We start from the raw sequence: 15633 nt of genomic DNA, 5'->3' as shown, positions 1-15633 counted from the left end.
GAACCTGCTTAGGATTCCCTCTCTCCCTCTCTCTGTCCTCTTCCCCCATTCTCTCTCTCTCTCTCTCTCTCTCTCTCTCTCTAGGTAAACATAAAAAAAAAAAAAGAAAACAATTCAGGATCGCCATCAAAGAGACAGTTTGAGGCTTGATATAAATCTTCCCAGATATAAATATCATACTCAGTTTTGAAACATTATTCCACTTGGCATATGTATACATACATCAGCTTTTACAGATAAAATATGTAAATTGGTGTCCAGTGTGGGGTCATTTAGACTAAATCTGATTTATATTCTTCTAGTGAATCTTTTATCATTTGCGCATCTCTGTGCATGTTTCTAAAACAGACATATTTAGGAGTGATATTACAAATTTTGAGTTAATAAAGAAATTGTCCCACATCAAGGGGTATTCTGATGCACACACTTGCAAACATTATTTGAAATTACTTGTCTAACCCCATTTGATAATGCTGGTAATTATAAATCCTTTCTACTCTATGTTATACTGTATTAAAAGGTAAAATTAATAATCAGAATGCCATACAAATAAAAAATAAATTTATGAATTGCATCTGCTTTATCTTTAAATACAAAGACCTTCAATACATGTTAAAAGATACATGGAAAAACAAAACAAAACAAACGTTGCTCTTTGGCGAAGATAAAGCATCATTTCTGTATGTTAGCATGAGGATATATCCAGAAAAGAGGGGTTAATGGTTGTTGGCTCAATTTGTGCAACTTGAATGGGTTTTTTTTGTTTGTTTTGTTTTTTTGTGGGCAGAGGGCTTGAGGGTAAATTAAGACAACATTTAGCTCTGCTTCTTATTAGCTGTACATAAATTCTCCCAAGAGCCTAATTAGCTCTGTCACAGTAAGTGTCTCATTCATTTACACAAGAGAACATTTTCCTTCCTTTTACATTTTGCCATGTAATAAACTACTGTAAAACTGAATTTAAACTTATTTATTAAGTAGTGATATAAAGTTTGCTGAAGATTACAATATTTCCTACAATTAAATGAACATTTTGATATTTTTGTGAAGCTTCAGATATTGACCTAATGTTAAATAATAGGCAGCAAAATGTCCTCATTTACTTACCATGTGGCCATTATATTCTGCATTAAATACAGATTTATTTTGGTGATTGAAATCTTTTACACTTCAATCACTAATTTTTACTTCTATTATCTTGCTAACTCCATAATAAATTATCTCTTGTTCCAAAAGCATTTATAGGATTTACTGTCCCTCATTTTATTTTTTAATTTTTTTTTTCAACGTTTTTTATTTATTTTTGGGACAGAGAGAGACAGAGCATGAACGGGGGAGGGGCAAAGAGAGGGAGACACAGAATCGGAAACAGGCTCCAGGCTCCCGAGCCATCAGCCCAGAGCCCGACGCGGGGCTCGAACTCACGGACCGCGAGATCGTGACCTGGCTGAAGTCGGACGCTTAACTGACTGCGCCACCCAGGCGCCCCTACTGTCCCTCATTTTATAAAGGAAGCAATTGTCACTGCTCCTTGCCATCTAATTTTCTTCCCCATTTCTATTCATATTTACTTTACTGTCAGGTTTGACAGCATTTACATTTTGTTTTCCTATCATAAATAAGTCTTGCATATTGTTTATGGATTGCTGATTCTAAAATGAAAAAGCAATCATTTTTTATGCCTTTGTGTCCTCACATATATGTTTCACATTACATTCATTATAACTTTCTTGTTACACGCTTTTTGGGGCTCTTTTGTGTGTCTAATGAATTTCTTTTAGTTGGGACCTGTGTAGCTTTCAGAGTGATTACTGGGATCAGATGTTTGAGAATCGAGTCCTAGCTTTGCAATTTACTGTGTGAACTTCTGTTTAATCTCCGTTTCTTCATTTCCTTACATTTGAAATGGATAAAAGGACTGCAAACCAGATATGGGTGATTAAAGGATTCATTGAGATGACACATATACACATATATTTGATTTAGACTGAAAGATGGTCCCAAAATTCATACAGGTCCTAATCATTGGAACTTCTCTATGTTACCTTTCACGGGAAGATGGGTTGTCTATCCTGGATGATCCAGATAAATCCTAATGTAATAACAATCTTTATCAGAAGGAATCAGAGGGGGATTTGACAAAGAAGAAAAGAGAAGTATAAATTGGGAGTGATGCAGCCAAAAGTCAAAAAAACCCAACAGCTACCAGATTCTGGAATAGGCAAGGATTAAAGAATTTTTTTTTCTTAGAGCCTCCTAAAGGAACCAAACCTGATACCATCAAAGTCATAATTCATAACATGTATTCCTCATAATTTTCCATAAATTAGCGATTATCTCATCTACATTTTACAGCTGATAAAAACTAAGTTTCAGCAAGGTTAAGTAACTTGCCCAAAGTTATCAAGAGGAGGCTTGCTCATCAAAAGAAGTTTTAAATTTACTCATTTCATTTTTCTTTTGATTAAATTTGTTTATATATCTTTATACTTTTCCACATTCAAAGTCCACTTTATCATATTCTTTTTTTTTTTTTTTTCACTTTATCATATTCAAAGGTCCTCCGATCTTTATATATGGATAGCTCAGTCCATGACACATACATCATAGACAAGCTCACCCAATAAAAGATCAGCTTCTTACCATTATGTGTATGCCCACTCACAGTCACTAAGTGGTGCCTCAGTTTCTCTGTGGTCTCAGAAACTTAAAATTTTATATTAGCAATAACATGCACTTCTAGAGTGAAATTCTACTCATTGTCACACTCAGGCCTTTTTTTTTTTAAATAGCAGAACAAATGCTTTTAGTCAAAAGAGCACTAGACTTCAAGTCAAACAATTTGAGTTTAAATTCTATTTCTACTAGTATGTTAACTGATGCCCTTGAAAATATCACCATAATTTTCTAAGCCTGTTTCTTCTTTAAAATGACACTAATTATACCTGCCTCAATGGTTTATTATAAAACTTAATGAAAAAAATGTGAAAGAAAATATCCAGGATGCACTTTGACAAATATTAGTCCTCAGTGTAATTTTCTCTCTCCATTATCAAAGCCCAGAGACAACACATTTGAAATCACCAATATTAATGGTGCTCTTTGTTTAGAAAATACAGTACCATTTTCACTTACTATTAGTTCAATCATGCTTTCATTTTTTTTTTTGAGAGTGTCAATGGCATTCTATATTCATACTTATATTAGAAACCTATTAGAGTTTTAAAATTTCACTTATATGGGGCACCTGGGTGGCTCAGTCGGTTGGGCATCCGATTTCGGCTCAGGTCATGATCTCACAACTCCTGAGTTTGAGCCCCATGTAGGACTCTGTGCCATCAGCTCAGAGCCTGGATCCTGCTTTGGATTCTGTGTCTCCCTCTCTCTCTCTCTCTCTGCTCCTTCCCTGCTCACTCTCTGTCTCTCTCTGTCTTTCAAAAATAAATAAACATTAAAAAAATTAAAAAAAAATTAAATTTTATTTATATAAACTGTTTTTTTTAAGTTTATTTATTTGTTTTGAAAGAGGGAAACTGAGAGAGAGCACGAGAGGGGTAGAGGCACTTAACTGCTTGAGTCACCCAGGTGCCTCAACTTTTATAAAATATTTAAAAATTTTCTTCACAGGATTTTTCAAAGAACCGATTAAATGGAATCTCTTAGAAATACTGAGTGTGGGGATGGCACCAAATATCTATGTCTTAATGTTCCTACATTCTAGGACTTCAAGGAACTAAATTCCAAAAGAAAAAACAATATCAATAATTTAAACCACAAACTATCAACCCTGTTACTTATTTGAAAGACAAGAAAAATGTTCTTTAAGAAAGAACCGCAATGTATACAACCTTATCGTTCTTGAAAATTGAGTTAGGGCTTATGGTCCCTCATTGCTCCTGGTATTTTCAAAGTAAATGTCAGATTTATACTTCAAAGAAAACCCAGCTTGCCACCATGTCACTTTCTATATTATTGGCCTGCCAACGATGAGATCACTATCTCTATAGCTTACGATACAAGTAGAGGTAACTGTGACTTCATGTATTAATTTGTACATAAAAGAACAGATGTCACAGCATAATTTTGCTACCAGCTTCATAGCATGCATATTTCAATAAAAATTTTGTTTAATACATTTTAACTAAAATATCATTGTGATTATCATAGTAATTCATTATTAGAACTCAATGCTTAATTTTTCAAAAACTAACATATAATTTCTAGAAGGCAGAGAGTATTAGGCAGTGTCAGATACTTTTTGAGACAGTTAGTTTAACTCTTTTATAATCACCAATTATACTACACTCTTTTTTTTTTTTTTTTTTTTTCCAACGTTTTTTTATTTATTTGTGGGACAGAGAGAGAGCATGAACGGGGGAGGGACAGAGAGAGAGGGAGACACAGAATCGGAAACAGGCTCCAGGCTCTGAGCCATCAGCCCAGAGCCTGACGCGGGGCTCGAACTCACGGACCGTGAGATCGTGACCTGGCTGAAGTCGGACGCTTAACCGACTGCGCCACCCAGGCGCCCCTATACTACACTCTTGACCTCACACTTGTGTGATAAAAGCAAATGTCTTTGCAGTTTGAGTTGCATTAAATCAAAATCACACCTGCTATGTATTATTGACTCCCGCAAAAATCTCTAGAAAGTTTCTTAGCTGAGATAAATGCAATAACAAAGTCGACAACTGTTGCAGCCTGACTTTAGGCCTCCAATGGTTTCCATTAGCACAGATTAATTTATTTTCTTAGTAAGATGTGAATATAGACAACATTAGTTTAATATCTCCCAAAACTCAATTACCATGCCTGGTCTCTGATTTAGGAAAAGTGATTTCTGTTTTACTAAAGGTAAATTAAGATTTATTTCTGGTAAATATATATGTATATATATTTTCCAAATAACTGTATATAGAACTATATATATAGTTCTAACATATATAACTATATAACTGTCTATCTATCTATAGATATATATGGACATAGAGAGAGAGAGAGAGAGAGAGAGAGAGAGGCAGAGAGAGAGAGAGGGATGGAGGGAAGGGGAGAGGGAGAGGGAGAGAGAGAGAGAGAGAGAGAGAAAGAGAGATATCAGTGAAGAGTGGCAGAGAGAGAGAATATTAAGTAGGTTCCACACATGATGGATCATGACTTGAGCCAAAATGAAGAGTCAGATGCTCAACAGACTGAGCACCCCAAGGCAATCTTGGTAAAGAGTTTTTCCTAAATCAAACTCCAATAGGTAGAAAGTTTTGACAACTTTTCAATTCAACTCAGAATTGAGTTGTCAGAATATATGATATTTCAATGCATATTTTTATAAACAATAGAATCAATAATTTTAGTAAGAAGTTAATGCGTAAGGGAGGAATACCTCCTAAGGAGAAGATAACTTCCATAAATTAGGAACCAGTCATGTTGTCTCAAATTTTTACCTAGAAATTCATGTAGTTGATGCAAACAGAAAATAAGGGAATAAAACCGCCAACGTTTAAAAATAATGAATCCTGGGGTGCCTATGTGGCTCAGTTGGTTAAGCATCTGACGTTGGTTCAGGTCATGATCTCATGGTTCATGGGTTCGAACCCTGCGTCAGGCTCTGTGCTGACAGCTCAGAGCCTGGAGCCTGCTTCAGATTCTGTGTCTCCCTCTCTCTGACTTTCCCCTGCTCCACTGTCTCTCTCTCTCAAAAATAAATAAACATTAAAAAAAAAGAAAGATTGGAGGATCCTGGGAAGATGGCGGCGTAGGAGGACACTGGGCTCACCATGCATCCTGCTTATCACTTAGATTCCACCTACACCTGCCTAAATAACCCAGAAAACCACCAGAAGACTAGCAGAACGGAGTCTCTGGAGCCAAGCGCAGACGAGAGGCCCACGGAAGAGGGTAGGAAGGGCGGAGAGGTGGTGCGCGCTCCACGGACTGGCGGGAGGGAGCCAGGGTGGAGGGGTGGCCCGCCTGTCAAGCAGACCCCCGAGTCTGGCTTGCAAAAACGGAGGGGCTGGACGGAGTGTTCTGACAGCAAGTGGGACTTAACATCTGGAAGGTTATAAGCTAACAGCTCTGCTCGGAGAACGGGAGGGCTGGAGGACAACAGGAGGGAGAGTTGTTGAGACCCAGACAACAGAGCTCAGCATGGCTGGAACAAAGGCGCTCGCCAGCGCCATCTCCCTCCCCATTCCCCATCCAAATTCCCAAAGGGAACCAGTTCCTGCCAGGGAACTTGCTTGCCCCAAAAAACCCAAAGGTGTGTTTCTGTGGATGCATCCCTCCAGCGGCTCTGACTCCCTCCCTCTGCAGCAGGACCCCTCCGGAAGCGGATCTCTGAAGGAAAAGTGAGCTGAGCCTGCCCCTCCCGCCCCTATGCACCTTGCCAATCCACCCTAGCTAATACTCCAGATCCCCAGCACCACAAGCCTGGCAGTGTGCAAGTAGCCCAGACAGGCCACAACACCCCACAGTGAATCCCGCCCCTAGAGGAGGGGAAGAGAAGGCACACACCAGTCTGACTGTGGCCCCAGCAGTGGGCTGGGGGCAGACATCAGGTCTGACTGTGGCCCCGCCCACCAACTCCAGTTATACACCAGAGCACAGGGGAAGTGCCCCGCAGTCCCGCACCACTCCAGGGATTATCCAAAATGATGAAACGGAAGAATTCCCCTCAGAAAAACGTCCAGGAAATAAAAACAGCTAACGAACAGATTAAAACTGATTTAAACAATATAACAGAAAGCGAGTTTAGAAAAATAGTCATAAAATTAATCGCTGGGCATGAAAACAGTATAAAGAACAGCAGAGAATCTCTTGCTACAGAGATCAAGGGACTAAGGAACAGCCAGGAGGAGCTAAAAAATGCTATCAACGAGTTGCAAAATAAAATGGAGACAACTACGGCTCGGATTGAAGAGGCAGAGGAGAGAATAGGTGAACTAGAAGATAAAATTATGGAAAAAGAAGAAGCTGAGAAAAAGAGAGATAAAAAATCCAGGAGTATGAGGGGAAAATTAGAGAACTAAGTGATGCACTAAAGAGAAATAATCTACGCATAATTGGTATTCCAGAGGAGGAAGAGAGAGGGAAAGGTGCTGAAGGTACACTTAAAGAATTAATAGCTGAGAACTTCCCGGATCTGGGGAAGGAAAAAGGCACTGAAATCCAAGAGGCACAGAGAACTCTCTTCAGACGTAACTTGAATCGATCTTCTGCATGACATATTATAGTGAAACTGGCAAAATGCAAGGATAAAGAGAAAATTCTGAAAGCAGCTAGAGATAAACGTGCTGTAACATATAAATGGAGACCTGTAAGACTTGTGACTGATCTCTCTTTTGAAACTTGGCAGGCCAGAAAGGAATGGCAGGAATCTTCAATGTGATGAACAGAAAAAATATGCAGCCGAGAATCCTTTATCCAGCAAGTCTGTCATTTAGAATAGAAGGAGAGATAAAGGTCTTCCCAAACAAACAAAAACTGAGGGAATTCATCACCACTAAACCAGACCTACAAGAGTTCCTACGGGGGATCCTGTGAGACAAAGTACCAGAGACATTGCTACAAGCATAAAACATACAGACATCACAATGACTCTAAACCCATATCTTTCTATAATAACACTGAATGTAAATGGACTAAATGTGCCAACCAAAAGACATAGGGTATCAAGACCCTATCTATAAAAAAACAAGACCCATCTATTTGCTGTCTACAAGAGACTCATTTTAGACCTGAGGACACCTTCAGATTGAGAGTGAGGGGATGGAGAACTATTTATCATGCCACTGGAAGTCAAAAGAAAGCTAGAGTAGCCATACTTATATCAGACAAACTAGACTTTAAACTAAAGGCTGTAACAAGAGATGAAGAAGGGCATTATATAATAATTACAGGGTCTATCCATCAGGAAGAGCTAACAATTATAAATGTCTATGCGCCGAATACCAGAGCCCCCAAATACATAAAACGATTACTCACAAACATAAGCAACCTTATTGATAAGAATGTGGTAATTGCAGGAGACTTTAACACTCCACTTACAGAAATGGATAGATCATCTAGACACATGGTCAATAAAGAAACAAGGGCCCTGAATGATACATTGGATCAGATGGACTTGACAGATATATTTAGAACTCTGCATCCCAAAGCAACAGAATATACTTTCTTCTCGAGTGCACATGGAACATTCTCCAAGATAGATCACATACTGGGTCACAAAACAGCCCTTCATAAGTATACAAGAATTGAAATCATACCATGCATACTTTCAGACCACAATGCTAAGAAGCTTGAAATCAACCACAGGAAAAAGTCTGGAAAACCTCCAAAAGCATGGAGGTTAAAGAAAACCCTACTAAAGAATGAATGGGTCAACCAGGCAATCAGAGAAGAAATTAAAAAATATATGGAAACAAATGAAAATGAAAATACAACAATCCAAACGCTTTGGATGCAGCAAAGGCAGTCCTGAGAGGAAAATACATTGCAATCCAGGCCTATCTCAAGAAACAAAAAAATCCCAAATACAAAATCTAACAGCATACCTAAAGGAAATAGAAGCAGAGCAGCAAAGACACTCCAAACCCAGCAGAAGAAGAGAAATAATAAAGATCAGAGCAGAAATAAATAATATAGGATCTACAAAAACTGTAGAGCAGATTAATGAAACCAAGAGTTGGTTTTTTGAAAAAATAAACAAAATTGACACACCTCTAGCCAGGCTTCTCAAAAAGAAAAGGGAGATGACCCAAATAGATAAAATCATGAATGAAAATGGAATTATTACAACCAATCCCTCAGAGATACAAGCAATTATCAGGGAATACTATGAAAAATTATATGCCAACAAACTGGACAACCTGGAAGAAATGGACAAATTCCTAAACACCCACACGCTTCCAAAACTCAATCAGGAGGAAATAGAAAGCTTGAACAGACCCATAACCAGCAAAGAAATTGAATCAGTCATCAAAAATCTCCCAACAAATAAGAGTCCAGGACCAGATGGCTTCCCAGGGGAGTTCTACCAGACGTTTAAAGCAGAGATAATACCTATCCTTCTCAGGCTATTCCAAGAAATAGAAAGGGAAGGAAAACTGCCAGACTCATTCTATGAAGCCAGTATTACTTTGATTCCTAAACCAGACAGAGACCCAGTAAAAAAAGAGAACTACAGGCCAATATCCCTGATGAATATGGATGCAAAAATTCTCAATAAGATACTAGCAAATCGAATTCAACAGCATATAAAAAGAATTATTCACCATGATCAAGTGGGATTCATTCCTGGGATACAGGGCTGGTTCAACATTCGCAAATCAATCAACGTGATACATCACATTAATAAAAAAAAAGAGAAGAACCATATGATCCTCTCAATCGATGCAGAAAAGACCATTGACAAAATTCAGCAAAATTTCTTAATAAAAACCCTCGAGAAAGTCGGGATAGAAGGAACATACTTAAAGATCATAAAAGCCATTTATGAAAAGCCCACAGCTAACATCATCCTCAATGGGGAAAAACTGACAGCTTTTTCCCTGAGATCAGGAACATGACAGGAATGTCCACTCTCACTGCTGTTGTTTAAAATAGTGTTGGAAGTTCTAGCATCAGCAATCAGACAACAAAAGGAAATCAAAGGCATCAAAATTGGCAAAGATGAAGTTAAGCTTTCACTTTTTGCAGATGACATGATATTATACATGGAAAATCCGATAGACTCCACCGAAAGTCTGCTAGAACTGATACATGAATTCAGCAAAGTTGCAGGATATAAAATCAATGTCCAGAAATCAGTTGCATTCTTATACACTAACAATGAAGCAACAGAAAGACAAATAAAGAAACTGATCCCATTCACAACTGTACCAAGAAGCATAAAATACCTAGGAACAAATCTAACCAAAGATGTAAAAGATCTGTACGCTGAAAACTATAGAAAGCTTATGAATGAAATTGAAGAAGATATAAAGAAATGGAAAAACATTCTGTGCTCATGGATTGGAAGAATATTGTCAGAATCTCAATACTACCCAAAGCTATCTACACATCCAATGCAATCCCAATCAAAATTGCACCAGCATTCTTCTCGAAACTAGAACAAGCAATCCTAAAATTCTTATGGAACCACAAAAGGCCCTGAATAGCCAAAGTAATTTTGAAGAAGAAGACCAAAGCAGGAAGCATCACAATCCCATACCTCAGCCTCTACTACAAAGCTGTAATCATCAAGACAGCATGGTTTTGGCACAAACACAGACACATAGACCAATGGAATAGAATAGAAACCCCAGAACTAGACCCACAAACGTATGGCCAACTCATCTTTGACAAAGCAGGAAAGAACATCCAATGGAAAAAAGACAGTCTCTTTAACAAATGGTGCTGGGAGAACTGGAGAGCAACATGCAGAAGGTTGAAACTAGACCACTTTCTCACACCATTCACAAAAATAAACTCAAAATGGATAAAGGACCTGAATGTGAGACAGGAAATCATCAAAACCCTAGAGGAGAAAGCAGGAAAAGACCTCTCTGACCTCAGCCGTAGCAATCTCTTACTCGACACATCCCCAAAGGCAAGGGAATTAAAAGCAAAAATGAACTACTGGGACCTTATGAAGATAAAAAGCTTCTGCACAGCAAAGGAAACAACCAACAAAACTAAAAGGCAACCAACGGAATGGGAAAAGATATTTGCAAATGACATATCGGAAAAAGGGCTAGTATCCAAAATCTATAAAGAGCTCACCAAACTCCACACCCGAAAAACAAATAACCCAGTGAAGAAATGGGCAGAAAACACGAATAGACACTTCTCTAAAGAAGACATCCAGATGGCCAACAGGCACATGAAAAGATGCTCAATGTCGCTCCTCATCAGGGAAATACTAATCAAAACCACTCTCAGATATCACCTCACGCCAGGCAGAGTGACCAAAATGAACAAATCAGGAGACTATAGATGCTGGAGAGGATGTGGAGAAACGGGAACCCTCTTGCACTGTTGGTGGGAATGCAAATTGGTGCAGCCACTCTGGAAACAGTGTGGAGGTTCCTCAAAAAATTAAAAATAGACCTACCCTATGACCCAGCAATAGCACTGCTAGGAATTCACCCAAGGGATACAGGAGTACTGATGCATAGGGGCACTTGTACCCCAATGTTTATAGCAGCACTCTCAACAATAGCCAAATTATGGAAAGAGCCTAAATGTCCATCAACTGATGAATGGATAAAGAAATTGTGGTTTATATACACAATGGAGTACAACGTGGCAATGAGAAAGAATGAAATATGGCCCTTTGTAGCAACATGGATGGAACTGGAGAGTGTGATGCTAAGTGAAATAAGCCATACAGAGAAAGACAGATACCATATGGTTTCACTCTTATGTGGATCCTGAGAAACTTAACAGAAACCCATGGGGGAGGGGAAGGAAAAAAAAAAAAAAAGAGGTTAGAGTGGAAGAGAGCCAAAGCATAAGAGACTGTTAAAAACTGAGAACAAACTGAGGGTTGATGGGGGGTGGGAGGGAGGGGAGGGTGGTGATGGGTATTGAGGAGGGCACCTTTTGGGATGAGCACTGGGTGTTGTATGGAAACCAATTTGACAATAAACTTCATATACTGAAAAAAAAAGAGAATGAATCCTCAAGAGATGGATAACATATATGTATTACATAAAATTATCTTCAAATTTTTACACACACATATATATGTACATATACACACATATACATATACACATACACATATATGCATATACACACACACACACACACACACACACACATAGACACAATTATCTCAAGATGAAATATCAAAAAGAATCAAAATCAGAGATGACTGTCACTGGTATGTTTTGACTTGTTTATCTTTTCTTGTTTTTTAAATTCCATGAAAGTTTGAATATATATACCAAAATATATATATATATATATATATATATATATATATATATATATGAAAATTAAACAGTGAAATGTTCATAATTATAAGTAATTAGAATCTCTCTATATATACACATACATGTATGTTGTGGTTTATCTGTCACTGTTTCTAAGTAGTTAATACAAATATGGCAGAAAGCAATTAAATTATATATTTACCTTTTGCATATATAGTAGCTGAGCTTACAACTTGCTTCTTCGGTTATTTAAGAAAAATTATGAGGTGATTGTTTGAAAGAGGCTCCTTACTTTGTTTTGTTGATAAATTGGCAGTGATCTAATACTTCTGCAGTTTAAAGGACTTTAATCCTGAAAAGAAAACAAAGTGTAAACTTTAGTAATCTATCTTCTAGTAAAGATCCTTGGCTGATTAGGGAAATTTTTAATTTTTCTCCATTACTCTGAAACACAATGCACATGGGATTTCCTCTGAGTGATATAAGTGAGAAAAAGTATCCTCAAAAAAGGATTTACTTGTCTCTGAACATCAGGATATTTTCAGATAGCTCTAAAATTCAGGAAGGGGATAAAGGAATGTCATAATTACCCATCAGAGTTACCATAAGGATTTTCTAGCACATGTAATGACTTGTTCTGTCTCTTCAATTTAAAACAGACTTTTCACTTTGTTCAATTCAATACTGCCTTCCAATCTAGAGTGTGACCCCGTCTATCATTCCTTTTTAAGTGATACTGGCAGACAAAAGATGTAAAGATGTCAGTTTACCCTATCTATGAATATATTCCTATTCAAGAGTGAGTTAATTCTAGTTTTTGCTCCATAAGTAGTACATTTATCCTTTTACTAGATTACACAATACACTGAAATGTGGACTGATTTCAAGATGTTCTAAAATACATGTAATGCACTTTCGATGGCTTGTCTTTTGTTGAGTCTTCTATTAGAAACTGTATCAATCAGGAAGGACTAGTTATGCTCTAATATATTTTTTTCAATCCCTGGTTTATAATTCAAGTGTCTATAGAAAGAAAGATTTGTTTGTTGACTATGCCAAACATCACCAATGAGTTGAGAACTTTGCTGATAATAGGCTATGAGGAATACAGGCTGACCAACATTCAATCTTCACATGTATTTCCATGACCACTGAAATAGAGGGTTGAGAATGCAGTTGAGCCAAAAATTTCAGCGCAGAAATGATACACATCACTTCTGTACACATTTTCCTGTCCAATTCAAATCACATAATCTTATTTAATCCAAGTGGAAATAAAGTGCCATCCTACGAGAGTCTAACACAGAGATGGATATTTGGTGAATAGAGTCAGTGAATGTCCATATTCCATTGGTTGTTTTCTAAAAACGTTTATCATAATATCTGCATGTATTCTGTTGTTATATGTGTCATAAATATTTAAATTCAGCTTTAAATTTTACAAATGGTATTTCACAAATGGTATTTTCTCTGCATTTGAAAGTATTTCGTATTTTTATCCAATAGTTTCTGTATAGGGGGAAAAGCTTCCCCACTCCAAAGTTAAAATATATATTCCAATCATTTGTACAACAAATTCTATTTACAATAAAATTCTCCATACATGTTAATTTTATCTTGGTATATGGGGAAGGAATGAATCTAAATTTATTGTGAAAATGTCTACTCAAATGCTTCAATAGTTAAATAGTTATATTCCCCAAATTAAATTAAAATACCTCTTTTATTGTTTACTAAATCACCATATATATAAGCTGTATATCTGTTAAACCGGGGCTCAAACTTTATACTAAACTTATTTTTAAAAATAAATTTAAAATATTTAGCTAATTATAGTTGAACTGTGGAGAATAGAAAAAATGGTAAAAGAACTAATGAATAGTAAATTTAATGTAGAAGATATATCAAAACAGAAATGTTAGATGTGGAACAGAAACGTTAACACTATAAATGACATTGTAAACCTATGACTAACAACAAATGAGACAGAGGAAATTGGATCAAATATAAGAATTCTAATGTCCTTATCCTAAATAGCTTGGAGCTGATCAGTCCTACTGAAACTAAATCATATAGCTAGGAAAATAACTCCATTTTCAACATATATTTATCCGAATTAAAAATTTCTTTCAATTTTACTTTCTTGTTTTTATAGATGGAATTCAGCACAGTATGTGTGTGTGTGTGTATGTATGTATGTGTTTGTTTGTTTATTTATTTATTTTTAATGTTTATTTTTGAGAGTGAGAGAGACAGAGCATGAGCAAGGCAGGGGCAGAAAGAGGAGACAAAGAATCCAAAGCAGGCTCCAGGCTCTGAGCTGTCAGCACAGAGCCCACCACGGGGCTCGAACTCAACGAAATTTGAGATCATGACCTGATATGAAGTCGGACCTTTAACCGACTGAGCCATCCAGGTGCTATGACATAGTAGTATTTTTAAGTTGTAAATAGCACTTCAAAGTAAAATTTCATTGTAACAGATATATTTGTTACAATCTGCAGAGAGAGATTCAATGAACTATAACAAGGATTATTATCGAACACTAAAATTACTACATAATTTTTATCTGTACCTTTTCTACTTTTTGAATGATGGATAAAGAATACATATGTTTTATCCACTTGGGTTAATTTTAATTTCTTTAAGTCTATATAACAATGACTAGAAAAAATATGCCAAATAGTTAATAGTGGCTAACACTGGGCAATGGATGTATTGATAATTGCCATTTTCTTTTTTTTAAAAAAATTTTTGAATGTTTATTTTTGAGACAGACATACACACACAGAATATGAGTGGGGAGAGGCAGAGGGAGAGGGAGACCCAGAATCTGAAGCAGGGTCCAGGCTCTGAGCTGTTAGCACAGAGCCTGACGCGGGGCTCCAACTCACAGACCATGAGATCATGACCTGAACCCAAGTTGGCCCTGAGACAACACATTATCTGTGTTTTTCATTTTCCAAAATCAATCTGTATGAAGATAATATTAAAAGAATGATTTTCAAATAATATTTTCATGTGACTTCCAGTTTCTGCATTGGTTGACCATGCTTTGTTATTCCTTTCCAGCACTAACCCCCTGCTTTATTGGAAAGTGGTTTTGATTATCCATTTCTGACCTTTTCCATAATAGCAAATTGGCCAAATAAAGTTGTATCTTTTTAACATCAGTCAAAACAGGTATCTAAACTAAGTTATTTTTACCCAAAAAGTTAGTCTGAAGGATGTTGAACTAAGAGAATAACCTAATTAAATATATTCCCTGTGAGTCAAGATATGAACACCTGGCTGTCAATTTCTTTTGAAAGAGTGCTATATATTACTTACTAATTACTGATTAGTAAATAATAATAGCTAAGTAATATATAGTAATAGATAATAAGTTAGCTAAGTAAATAAGTAAGTAAATACACTTCCACCCCCATTTAGTCAAGAACTTTGTGTTGTCTTTAGAGAAGTGGTAAACTTTTCTATAGTATAAAAAAGAGGTATACTGTGCTCTTTAAATCAAGAAAATAACTTGCAAAAATGATGAATTAAAAGGATGTCTGTTGATGATCCAACAATTCTACTTCTGGATATATCTCCACAATTAGTAAAGGCAGAGACTCAAACATGATGTTTGTATACTCATGCTCATAACAGCACTATTCGTAATCCGAATGCTCATAGTAACTTAAGTATCCAACAGATGAATGGCAAACCAAATGTGATATAT

General features: G+C 36.7%; 1 long non-coding RNA gene across 1 annotated transcript in view; it reads right to left on the bottom strand.

The window, feature by feature from the left end:
• The window catches only part of LOC144616532 (uncharacterized), a 155476-nt gene that overhangs the window by 47620 nt on the left and 92223 nt on the right, over positions 1-15633 (bottom strand). Inside the window, exon 3 of the long non-coding RNA XR_013555895.1 lies at positions 12115-12264. This is a non-coding gene — a long non-coding RNA (uncharacterized LOC144616532). The remainder of the gene's footprint in view (positions 1-12114; positions 12265-15633) is intronic.

This window comes from Panthera onca, chromosome B3, assembly GCF_046562875.1.
Source record: "Panthera onca isolate mPanOnc1 chromosome B3, mPanOnc1 haplotype 2, whole genome shotgun sequence".
In the NCBI taxonomy this organism is placed as follows: domain Eukaryota; kingdom Metazoa; phylum Chordata; class Mammalia; order Carnivora; family Felidae; genus Panthera; species Panthera onca.
Note: the sequence above shows the minus strand (reverse complement) of the source record. Positions and strands in the feature narration are given on the sequence as shown.